The 13,318-nt window shown below is 35.8% G+C and overlaps 1 protein-coding gene across 1 annotated transcript in view; it reads right to left on the reverse strand.

The window, feature by feature from the left end:
• The window catches only part of stat3 (signal transducer and activator of transcription 3 (acute-phase response factor)), a 36,767-nt gene extending 29,952 nt beyond the window's left edge, over positions 1–6,815 (reverse strand). Inside the window, exon 1 of the mRNA XM_051097870.1 lies at positions 6,606–6,815. The gene's annotated coding sequence lies outside the window, so the exon portion shown is untranslated. The remainder of the gene's footprint in view (positions 1–6,605) is intronic.
• Between the last annotated feature and the right edge of the window lie 6,503 nt (positions 6,816–13,318).

Here is a 13,318-nt window from a genome sequence, read left to right on the forward strand (position 1 = left end):
CAGTCCATTGAAGTTTGAACTTTCTCAGTTTAAAAACTGCTGGCCAGCATTAACCCTGCCGTGAAATGTTTTTTACATTTGCTAGATAAGGTTAGATTTTTCATTAAATATTACATTTGTTCTTTTTTTTTTTCTTTACAAATACAAAATTTTCAAAAAGTTGGAAAATATAGAGCTATAATCTTATTTCATAAATACATAAAATCAGTTTTTCTGGTAAAGGATGGTATGCAATGTAAATCATGATTGACTGTTTTGTAGACTGTTTTGTACTTATGCTTTCAAAACTATCACTATCAAGTCATTTTTGCAAACCTCATCCACGTTAGTCACTTAGATAACATTATCTTGGTCACAAATCAGCAGAATTTGCAACAGCAATGTAGAAAACATTACATAAAACCACACAAGGCATCCAAAAATGGATTAAGCAGTTTAATGAAAGCTACTGTTCCATCAACTGGCCCAAAACACACAACCATTGCTAACTGTAATCAAGTAATTCCTGTAATTACTTCACCCTGATTCTAAGATCGCAAACATATAATGTGTCAAAGTTGGAGGAAATAATAAAAAAGGTCATAAAGAAATCTTAGAAAACACAAAAAGTTCCTGGTTCATAACAAATGTGCATGGTAAAAGGAAAGGTGAAATGCAGTATGAACAAAGCTAACTGTGCAGTTATTTTATGTAGCTTGTAAACAGCAGATGGAATCTGCTCTATCTGATCATCCATCTGATCAGTCATATTTCATCATGTGACCTCTGTGTGACTTCCCCATGTGTAGGGCTGGGTGATAATTCGATAACAATAATTATCGCGATATAACCTTCCTCAATAAAACGACATGAAGAGTTCAATAAATGTTCAATATGATTTTTATGTGCCAAAAGTGGAAAGAAACAGCGCGACTCATTTAAATCGTGCCACACGGACCATTTATCCACTTGGACCAAAGTTCAAACTGCCGCACTGCGCAAGCTCACTAGAGAAGACGCATTAATCTTGATGGAAAAACTGAGCGCGTCGCTTCCATTATGATTCCGCTACATTTGAAATAACGAACTTGAGCACGCAAAAGATGCGATATGTGAACGGCTCCGTCACGCGAGCACTAAACAGCGCTGTGAGATCCAGTGTGAAACACTTGAATTCTGCGAAGAACACAAATGACTCTGTGATTCAAACTAGTTTAAAGCTGTGTGCAACGAGACGGTCAGAAGACTTTTCAATCTACACATCACCATCATTTACCATGGATTTACTGTAGTAACACTCTCTGCACCATGGTATCGTGGCAGCAATGTGGGATATTCACATTGAATTTTATTACAGGAGTAACGGTGTATAATTATAGTATGTATGTATTTGTGATTAAGCTATAGCATGTGTGCATTTATACTAAATGTTTTTAGACTATCGTTTTTCATACAAAAAGGCTATCTATAAAACCATGTAGTTATATTTTACCAGGGTACTGAGCTACCATTATGTGTGGTTTTAACTGTGTTTATCATGATTTAAAATCTATGCTTGGGAGACCAATGCTTAATTAAAAAAAAAAAAAAAAATGGGTCAGAATAAATTTAACCATATAAAACTGAGGTTGCTACAATTTTTACAGATGTTACTGATTGATAATGAACAAAAATTGACCTCTGCATTCTCAAGCTACTATCAAATGTGCATTTCTAAGAGACAAAAAAAAGTCATTAGAACATGCAGAAATTTATTTTTCTATTTAGATATTTATTTTGTTAAGGAAAATTAATGGTCTGGTTACTACAACCTTCACTTTGGAGCAAAAATCGGACTTTACACTAATAAAGTCAATAAAGATTTGACATTTATCGTGATAATTATCGATATGGACTGGTATGAAAAAAATTATCGTGATAAAATTATCGTGATAATTTTTTTGCCCATATTGCTCAGCCCTATGTGTAAATATCAGATCAAGAAAAAAAAAAACTGTTTATATGCAGTATGAACACAACCTTTGATTCTCTATTAAGCAGGAGTGAATCAAGGTCTCCAGGCGGTCTGGTGCAAAGCAAGCTCAGGGCATAAATAAGTAATATCAGGAACAGCTGACAGCTGCTGCCTGCATTTCAATGAAACTAGCATGGGTTTCACATAAACGTGCAAGACTCTAAACCGGTGCAATGGCAATGAAACAAGGAATCTTCAATATGGAGATCAGAACGAATAGAAAGTATGTCACACGTAACTTAAAGTTCAGAAGTGGCAAAAGCATGTCATATTCTGACTTTCACCTTACACCAAGTCAAAACGATAATGGCTGCTTGTGCAGCAAAGCCTTTTAACACTGACCTATAACCCTCCTTCAAAAGTTTTCTAAAACTTTGAATACAACAGGATCTGATTGATCTTAAACATCATTGTCATCCAACAATACATTGTATTGGTCAAAATGACCCATTTTTCTTTTATGCCAAAAAATCATTAGGATATTAAGTAAAGATCATGTTCCATGAAGATATTTTGTAAAATTCCTACCGTAAATATCTCAAAACTTAATTTTTGATTAGTAATATGCATTGCTAAGACCTTCATTTGCACAACTTTTCTCCAGATTTTCAAATCGTTTTATCTCTGCCTGCCAAATATTGTCCTATCCTAACAAACATACATCAATGGAAACCTATTTATTTAGCTTTCAGATGATGTATAAATCTCAATTTCAACAAACTGATCCTTAGGACCGGTTTTGTGGTCCAGGGTCACATTTATCAGTCTATTGTGTAAAACCAAAGCAAAGCAACACATTTTAAACAACTTGCACTTTATATAACATCCAAAAATTAGCGCAAACTGACCAGCGCTTTAAATGAGAGCAGTCGGACAACCAGGTTGATATGCTATATCAGTTATAAGTAGTTTAAAAGCTTTGCACGGTCAAAAATTCTCAGGTTATAAGCTTATTCCTTCTATGCAAACAATGTCTGACCCTAATGACTTTTAGTCTCATCAGCAAAGCTAAAAGAAGCACAATAATCAACAAACTGGGAAACTTATATCACGCTCACATTTACACTCAATAATGCATTAAAATGCATTTTAAAAATTTTACACAAAGAAATGCATAGTGTTTATTTCTGATACACCCCCCTTATTGAACGAATCGTAGATGACTGCCAATTGCACAACTCTACAATAGCAACCTTACTATCAATGCAAGTCCAAGACAGCTGACAAAAATAACAGTGTACTTTAAAAAAGGATAAATTATACAACACAAATCTGCCAACAGCAACAAAAAGAAGGCACATATCAAAGATATATTCCGTCACTGTAGGGTTTTTTTTCTCAAGGACCATTACCTTCTTGATGAAATAGTCAGCAAAGGTTCAACAAATGGCTGCTGTGCCTGACAGATCTCAATAACTGCAACAACCGCACTAAATCAACAGGCTCTCCACCCACATATTTTCAACTGTTAAGGTTTGGCCTCAACCGCAGTTTCCCAGAGATTTTGGAGTATTTGTCACAATGATTGTTGCTAATCTGACAACAAATGTGATGCCAATGAAAATAAACTTCCCCTTTCATTTTAACCAAATGGAAAACGAGTAACTAGGAATATCATAATGTGTGAATGATGTTTCATCATGCTACTACATCCCAAAACATATAGTCCATGACAAAATAATACAGCTGCTGGAAGCTCTATGGCAATGAGAAGAAGCAGAACTTGTTTTTTCAGGTTTTTAGGTAAAGCTATTTTTTCCAAATAGCACTCCAAAGTCTTGTCTTGCACAGAACTCCTGCTGAAGTTCCACTATCGGTAAAGGTAAAACTGGGCTTCATGAGAACAGTTCACTAGGTGATAATGGCGTGAGTCATTAGGGACCCAGAAAAAGCAAGATGTAGATATGAGATGTCTAATGTTGTGGTCTGAGTCCCTGGAAAAACGAACTCTACGCCCTTCTCTGAAGTGCATTATAAGTGAGAAGAGAGAGAGGAACCGACTGTCTTACGCAGCAATGGCGATATCATCTACTTGACCTGACTCATTTGAACTGCTTAAGATCTTTCATGATACAGACTTGTATACTCGTATCAAAGTAATAATATATAGGATGCGTACATAATGTGTACTAGTGTCATTAACACAAAACATTTTTACGTGATTTACGCTGTTTCACTGTAAATTGTAAGATCACATGTAAATGAAAAATAACATTTAACAGCATCTTACTATAAAATTACATGAACTGTTCCATTAGATATAGTTTTGAGTAAGGGAACATACTGTTAACAAATTAACAGGTTGTTTACTGTAGCACAGAAGTCTTTTACAGTTAAATAACGATCTTTTTTACAGTGGTAAATGCTTCCTGACACGGAACACTTTTAACAGGAAAAAAAGAGGAAGCTTTTCAGATCCACATGACTGAGAAAACAAAGGATGGAGATATGGAGCACTACTTATTGCAATCATGACATAAACATGTATCATTAAACTCCTGTTTCCAGAAAAACAAGTGAAGCAGTACCACAGTAGAGTCATAGTAACAGACAGTTACACCTTCTCTAAACACATTTGACTTTAAAATATATGATCTTAAAAAATTCTGCATTCTAAAAATGTATATATCATTAACAATTATAATTTTTTTGCAGAATCTATCTATCCATCTATCTATCTATCTATCTATCCATCATATATAAAAATCATTTTAAGTAATATTTTTATTATCTATTTATCTATCTACCTACCTACCTATCTATCTATCTATCTATTTATCTTGTATATATTTATTGTATGTGTGTGTGTGTGTATATATATATATATATATATATATATATATATATATATTCATTCTGAAAATGATAAAAAAAAGATAAAAATTATATCACTATATATATATATATATATATATATATATAACTTTTTATATATATATATATATATATATATATATATATATATATATATATATTCTTTTATCATTAAAAAAAAAACATTTTTTTATCTATCTATCTATCTATCTATCTATCTATCTATCTATCTATTTATATTTAATTTATTTAAATGTTTTTCATTATTTTTTTTTTTCTGACCAAAGAGTACAGGGACAGCAGTCATCAAGTGTTTAACTCACATGGGAAATTTTCCAAAATTCAAGCAACCCAGAACTCACCTACTCACCTCATGCACCTTATGACGTTTTATTTTTAATTAGATTTTTGCTTACTACTTCATTCCTATTATTTCATTTTTGTACCATATTTGGTAACTTTACTGTTATTTCCAAATGTGAAACATGGTAACTTCCAAGCTTTTCAACAATACTAAACAAATACACCACAGCAAGTATTCTAACTAGATAAACAGAAATCTCGCAACCTATTCATTCTAACGTGTCTATCATTCGGCGCCATCGTGCAAAACTGAAACCGGTCTCGTTTGGCGTGTAAAGCAAAACTCCGTTAGGCGACACGAAACAAAGAACCGAAAATGCGGCGATCAACAAGCGGCAAACGACGAGATGCCGCCGTTCTCCATCGCACACGAGGATTCCCTCGGCCATATACTGGAAGAGGTGACGTCATGGCGCAGAGGTGGGGAATCCCCCTGGAGACAGCGCGTGAGAAAAAAACCCGATAACCTTTCAACTAATGCAGCCAGTACATTAAATTCCTAAAGCATGAAATCTTGCCGGTTCGGGATACAATGCTGTTTTTATGCTGGGTCGGTGGGCGTAATCCACTGACTGCAACAATAACGAGAAGTGAAAATGAGAAACGTTTATTAGGCTATTATTTTCTTTTGTTTTCACCTTCGTTTAATGTATATCTTTGATTGCCTCACCCTATTAATTTAGTGTTTACTTTAGCGTTCAAGACAAGAAAGTACTTTGAACAGTCCTGCATATTGTAAATAATGACAATCATGCTAGTAGAATATTACTGATTCTGACTCTGTGCATAAAGGCCTTCTTGTTCTTTAGCTCACTTTATTCACATTTGTTCCTTGCACCTCAGTGTAACTTCAATGTTGTCTATTTGGTAGTTCAAGCACACTTTGACACTATTGCAAATGCTGACAACCACGCAAATAATCACTGACTCTTAAAAGCAGAAGAAGACAGCATGGCATCTACAAAGCTACTGTGGCATAATCAAGAATCTGCATTTACGACTAAGGCAAAACAGGCCAAAAACACTTTCACATTACGCTACAAAACATGTATTCAAACGAAAACTTTATGATTCGTCAGACTCTTATTTTGTAATGTTTACAGACTTGGCAACACACTAAGTGTTACTTAGTTTTCCATGTAACTACCAAGTAACTACTGTCGCCCTGTCAGGTCACAGTGACATTCTTCTGGCTTCATGTAACGGCTCAGATGAAACAATGTATACATTATTTCCGTCAAGAGCGCATCCCGTTCTCAGAATCAAGCAGCATAGATGGCGATCGATACATCAGCACAAGCTGAGCCGAAGCAGCCCTGCAAAACATTATCTGACACAGTAACTCGTGTACAATCCTCACAGAGAAACAACCACAGAATCGCGTCTAAGTGCGTTTCTTCACTGGCTTACAAAGCGACGTGGCTGGACAACTTACCCCTCTGTATGTCGTTCAAGGTGTCTGAGAAAACGTCCCCCGCCGATATAAACACAATCAACACGTTATTGACTTCAATAACTACCGTCTAAGAGATTATACGCTCTTCTAAAAAGCTCTTTTCCAACTTTTCCGTCACTACAAACACGCAGCCTACAGTGGTCTATGCGAAAATGGGCTGCACATTTCCAGTTTCTCATTGATTGACAGGACTTTGAGGCTCTCACGGACGAGATCAGGATTTTGTCCAATAGCTGAACTCGAACGACGCACGGGAGGCGGGTCATAAAGCAAGCGAGCTTGAGACCGCCTATGTTTATTGCCCTGGCTCTGCTGGCTGTTCCGACTTTTGTGTCCTCCCTCCGTAACGCGCTGTTCTGAACCTGAGCGCGGCGGGAGGAGGGCAAGTTTCTAGAACAGCGCGCCTGGAAGTCATCTGAATTACTGGCAGTACCTACGTCATCTCAACTTTTAATTCAGTGGATGTACGACGCGTACTGATGTGACGTTTACTCAAATCGTTTCTCCCCTTTTTACAACAATGTGTACGTTTAAAGTGTGCCACTTGCCACAAATCACATAACGAAACTAAATGAATGTTTTCCCAATATAAAAGTGCGTTTTAAAAGTGCGAAAAATAGAGACTCTCAACTTAAATATTTATAAAAAGCTTTCGAATGCAAGTTATTACAAAGATAAAATAACCCCGAAGCACAAGACATCATTAAATGTTAAAAAGTAAAATATCTAAACATTTATTTGTTTATTTATTTAAGGAAAAATACATTGCTGCAAATGCAAATATTTTATAAAAATGCTCTGCAAACAAATATGAATAAAGTTATATCTTAGTTTTGCAATTACAGATGTTCAGCTCGTAGCCACAAAACCGGGAATAGAATTAGCTGGGTAACATTTATGGTTCAGGAATTTCTAAAGGGTTTTTAGTGGCAATGGTTTCAAAATGTATGTTTCAGGTGTGACTGTCTGTAATTTATAACACAAAACGAAAGTTTCTTCAAGTAGTGTTAACCACAGTCCTTTTTTACTCAGAAATCAAAAAAATATTTCTCAAAACCCTTTGAAATTCCCAAAGGAAACCATATGTTCGCCTACAAATTGACGTCATGATTGAGCTCTGATGTTTTTCTGCCAAATTCAGGTTAATCTGTTCTCGCTCACACATTTCGACTGAACTTTGTCTTTGATTGATGCAAAACAATCTTTAACACAATGTTCCATTGTGTTCAGACCATTATCAGATGTTTTTTTTTTTTTTTTAAATAGACTCTTCCAACCATATTTCCCTGAAGGATAAAAACAGGGTGTTACCAGGTTATATATACATCTGTTTGAATCAAACAGAGGGGCTTCTAAGGAAACGTCGAAGGATGTTTTCTACAGTCCAGAAGTCCCGGTCCAAGATCAACAGGTTGTCTTTCTCCCCCTTTCACATCTGGTCACTCAGTGCTGTCTTTAATGCCAAACAGAAACTGCTGCTGACAAAACACATTCCCGTCTGATGCTGTGTCAAGAAATGATTCTGGAAATTACACATCACGTGTGGTATATTAAAACTGAAATTAAGGTCTTGTGCACATGCTTTCACTGTGAAAGGGTGTTGAGTCTGGTCGTTTTTAAAGAAAAGACCTATTATGCCCCTTTCTGCAAGCTGTAATACAAGTCTCAAGTGTCCCCAGAATGTATTTGTCTGTGAAGTTTCAGCTCAAAATACCCCACAGATCATTTATTGTATAATTTTGAAAATGCTTATTTGAGTGGAAGCAGAAACATGCTGTTTTCGTGCATGTCTCCTTAAATGCAAATGAGCTGATGCTCCCCGCCCCCTTCTCTAGAGTAGAGCTGTTGTCTTTATAGCTCATACCTCAGATACTCTGCCAAGAAACATCTGTTTGGTTTTGATGATCACGTCTATCATGCTGAAATCATGCATTTTATGCCATATTACTTTAAACGTCTGATATAGGGTTTTCTGAGCGCACATCCAAAGCATGTGCACAGAAAACGGCTGTCACACGGCACTTGAGTACTAAACTAAGCTGTCTTTCATGTCTTATTGCACTTAAACGTTCAAATACACACAAGTTTATGCTAAAAACACACAGGAGTTACGAAAACAGTCGATTATGTCTGTGAAGATAAACAGCTGGGAAAGAAATTGCATGTTTATATTAGATCTGTGTGACAGCAGCGTAATATACAATAAATTAATCAATAAATCCACTGCTCTTTTGTCTCCTCTGAGGCTGGGACTCTAAATAGTGTTCTGTGCTCGTCTGTGCAGCCAACGAAAGAAAAGTTAGCATGCTTTGCTCAAACTTTTGTCATGGCATTGGAACTGGTACACTGCTGTCGCTTGCGAAAACAAAATGGAGGCACCATGGGTGGAAATGTGCAGATTAAGGGGTGGTAAGATTATAATAAGATCTTTATTACCCTTCTCAGGTCAGTAGGGGAAGCAAACTCTTTTTTTTTCCATTGCTTGCAGAGAAAGGCTTACTAAAACAAAGTTACTGGGTTGTGCTATTTCACATTTTCTGGGTTGGTAGATGTACTGGGGAACAGGTTATAACACTTAAACATGGAAAAAGTCAGATGAAATGTCCCTTTTAAGTTAAAGTCTTAGGTTAAGAATGTAAAAACATATACACTAAATAATGTGAATGTTTCACACTGTCACTCTGACCAAATTCTCAGTGTTGCATTATATCTTTAACAGAATACTGTTTACACTTTTGCACAGAGCTGATCTCAGAGGCTCATGCACCCTGCTGCACACAGGCCTGTTTCTCACTAAATATAGCACTTCCTCAAGTTTTATTTTAGTAATACAAAGTTATGTTTTGTTATGTTATGTCAACCACCGCAGAAGACAACAATGATGACGGAAGCAGAATAAAGAACAAGGAAATAATGAAAATGTATTTACCGTCATTTCTCGCTAGTCAGCGCAGATGCCATGTCACATTGCCGCTAATGAATATCCCCAAAACATTCAGAGTATTTGATCTGGTTATTCAACAATGACTTACATTTTAAACATCCTCATTTAAGTCACATCTCACCTGTAATCTGATTATTTACCGGCACTTATCCACACAGCTGAATATACATGCAAAATTGAGCCATTTATTTATGCATATTTTGTACAGAGTGATATAGTATGTGCATTTCAGTGGAAAGAGGCCACAATACAAACTCACACAGAAAGAATGAGTATTCAGGAACAAAATATGATTCGCAGAATCTCTGATTCTCAGCTTCTCAGATTCCATATATTGAAATAGTTGTATCTCAGGCAAATATTGTTCTATCCTAACAAACCATACATCAGTGGAAAGCTTATTTATTCAGTTTATTGACCCTTATGACTGGTTTTGTGGTCCATGGTCACATATGGTTAAGTGAAGTAATTCTTAAAGTGACACGGGTGATTAATAACCAATGTATGCACCTCTTACATATATAGTTTTATTTATTTATATAAAACAAAACTCATGCACACAAACTTCCCTGTCATTTCCACATTTGTCCTGGTGGGAAGTTCACATACAGTTTATAGAGAAAATGCAGATAAACATCAGCTCAGTGGGTTCTTATATGCTCTTCCTGCTGCTTTCTGCAAACACACAGCCATCTGTTCTCCTGAGACACTGATGGAAAACACAGATGTCCAGCGGTGCATGTTTGTGTGGTGTGGAGACCAATCCATACTGTCTCATGCATCATTTATACTGCAAACAGTTTTTTTGCAATGAACAATATTGATATATATGATATATATACAAAGAGACTGTTATCTGTTTGAGTGATCACTTACTATATCTGTTCCATCATTAAGATATCGAGAAAGTTAATCTTATTAGAGGTGTGAATAAATAAAACATTGCAAAATAAGGTTCAGATACTCTTTACATAAAGTAAAATAGATAGATAGATACATAGATACATAGATACATAGATACATAGTGCTATGTCTATTCCTCATCCTCTTTCGTCTTGTTCTGCTTTCCTCTGCCCCCCTTTTGGAAAAGCACTCTCCCTAATCAGATTTCTCGCATTGATTATTTAATGTATTCTCTCTACGTCCAAAACGACACCACCAAGGACAGAGAACATGAGGGGAGCAGCAGAGAGAGAGGCAGAGGCAAAAGCAGCACAGACAGAGAGCAGTCTGTGTCACATCTTTAAAAACCAGCAGCCTGTATAGTAATGCATTGCATTATGCCTTGTTACGTGTCCAAACACGACGTCTATTTTTAGAAAACAAGCTTTTACTTTTAGTGTAGTACGTCATTACATTAATAAGAATGTATTTGGGGGATTTTAAAACCTTATAAATGTATTAATTTCTGGTCCTAAGATATGAGAAATACTGCATTATATAACTAACTTCCTGCAATATGTAATAAATAAAGTTTGCTATAAATCTGTACCAAATCTTTTTTTATTATTAAATCCTTTAAAGTCAAATCATACATGTTTTAGTATTTGTTGTTTTCTAACTGACATGTTCAAAACCCAGAAAGTTAGTAAGGACATCATAAAATTACATGTAATCCATGTGATATCATTGGTTGGTAATGTTACTATTTTAACAATGTCCTCACTACCTTTCTGGGCCTTGAATGTGTCAGTTGCGTTTCTGTCTATGCAGGGTCAGAAAGCTCTCAATTAATCTTAATTTGTGTTGCGAAGATGAACGAATATCTTACGAGTTTGGAACGATATGAGTCTGAGTCATTAATGATAGAATTTAAATTTTTGGGTGAACTATACCTTTAAGGGGCATTCATGCGGACATCGACTAAATCTGTTTGCCTGCAGTGTCCCACTTGCAGTTACCCGTCTGTTTGCTGTGCATTAGCATGAAGTCACTGTTGCACATGTCTCACTGAAAATGAAGAAAATGAACTGCTTAGTTTCAATAAGTGCTCTTTTTGGACTGGTGGAGATAGTTAGAAGTTTCTTAGTTTTGAAAGTTGCACTTTGATTTTACTATTTAATCCTATAAAGCCTACTGTATATGTAAATTTTAAAGGGGTCATGAACCGAGAAACGAAATTCCCTTGATATTTTGACATATAGGAGGTCATTGTGCTATAAAAACATCCTGTAATTTCAGAACTCAAAACTTCCTCATTAGTCTAAAACAGCTTATGCTGAAGCCAATCTGCCAAAATGGCAAGTTGTGGAATGTGCCACTTTATGATGTAATAGTGTGTCTAAACACCGGCTCTGCAGAAGATCACTGCCTGCTTCTACATCACCACCTGTTTAGCCCCGCCCACCAATTCACGCACATAGTGTAAATAACGTGATGCGAAAGCAGGCCTACATGGAAACAAAACGATAAAGATGAGTTTGAAGACAAGAAGACACTGTACAGTGCCAAGTTGTTGCATTGCCTTCCTTCTGATCCAAACATTAGGAAAGAGTGGATGAATTTCCAAACCACATCAGTAACTCTGTCCTTTGTTCACTTCATTATACCACGTATTCAGAGAGGGGATGCTAAAAAACAACATTAAGAACTGCTGCTTTGTGAATACATTGTTAGATGTATAGATCGTTAGATCGTTAGATCGTTAGAAGACAGAATCGCGATTCATACATGAATAGATTTTTTTTCATAAGCCGCTAGTTTTGATGACATGGCAACAGCTCTTCTTCCTCTTGCCTCGCCTCCTTTGTTGCATGTTCCCGGGGGCGGGGTTTATGTAAATATCTGGGTTTATGATGTCACCAACCCGTAAAGTAGCTCGTTGTAGTCGTTACAAGCCATTTTTGTAGGCAATAAACTGCCATACATTTAAAAGACAATATCTCCGTTTGCACTGAACTTTCAGCCTTGCAACTTTGTAGATATTGTTTATGCTCAAACAGCAACATTACACACTAACTAAAGTTAAAAAAGTGAAATCACACTCAACCACCCCTTTAAAATCGTTGCACACATAACTTTTATATTGTCTGTAATATTTTAAAAATTAATGCTTACTAGACTAGAGCGCCTTAGGTTTACTTAACTGATAGGTTTACTTGAGTGACATTTATGCATTTTTATTTAAACAGGCAGTCTAATGTCATTTCATGCATTTTGACATATTTACACTGTTAAAGAGCTGAATTTTCATGTTAAACATGGCCAAAGTCTCAAAAAAACGAGTTGGAAGTATGACTGAGTATTTCTGTTCTCTTTAGCTCCACCCACAACATGCCTCCAGAAGCTTGACTGTTTTCGGATAGAAGCGGTTAACTGTATCTGTCTTTAATCAATCTGATAATACTAAAGGCTTTTCGAAGATATGAAGGATGTAATACTACTCTAAAGATTAACACAAAACTCTGTGCGTAATGTCCGCTTTGAGTAGTCTACTATAAAGATCTCACTGATTTACATTACAGGCTATTAGAATGTCATCTTGCATCTTTTTACCATATAAACACCAGATTGTATATATTTACTCAGTTTGGGCCTCTGAATAAAACTGAAGTGTTTTTCTCCTTGAGGTGTCATATAACTCCATATTCTCATATCATACTATATGAACAATAAAAGCTTGATGTATCAAATATGATATTCAACAAAGAACACATATGGAAACTTTAATTTTTTAAAGAAAAATAGATTTGTCTGACTATTATTTCACATGTCAGGTGTTATATATCTTCAGAGGTCATGAAAATGT

Source organism: Labeo rohita, chromosome 3, assembly GCF_022985175.1.
Source record: "Labeo rohita strain BAU-BD-2019 chromosome 3, IGBB_LRoh.1.0, whole genome shotgun sequence".
Taxonomy (NCBI): Eukaryota; Metazoa; Chordata; class Actinopteri; order Cypriniformes; family Cyprinidae; genus Labeo; species Labeo rohita.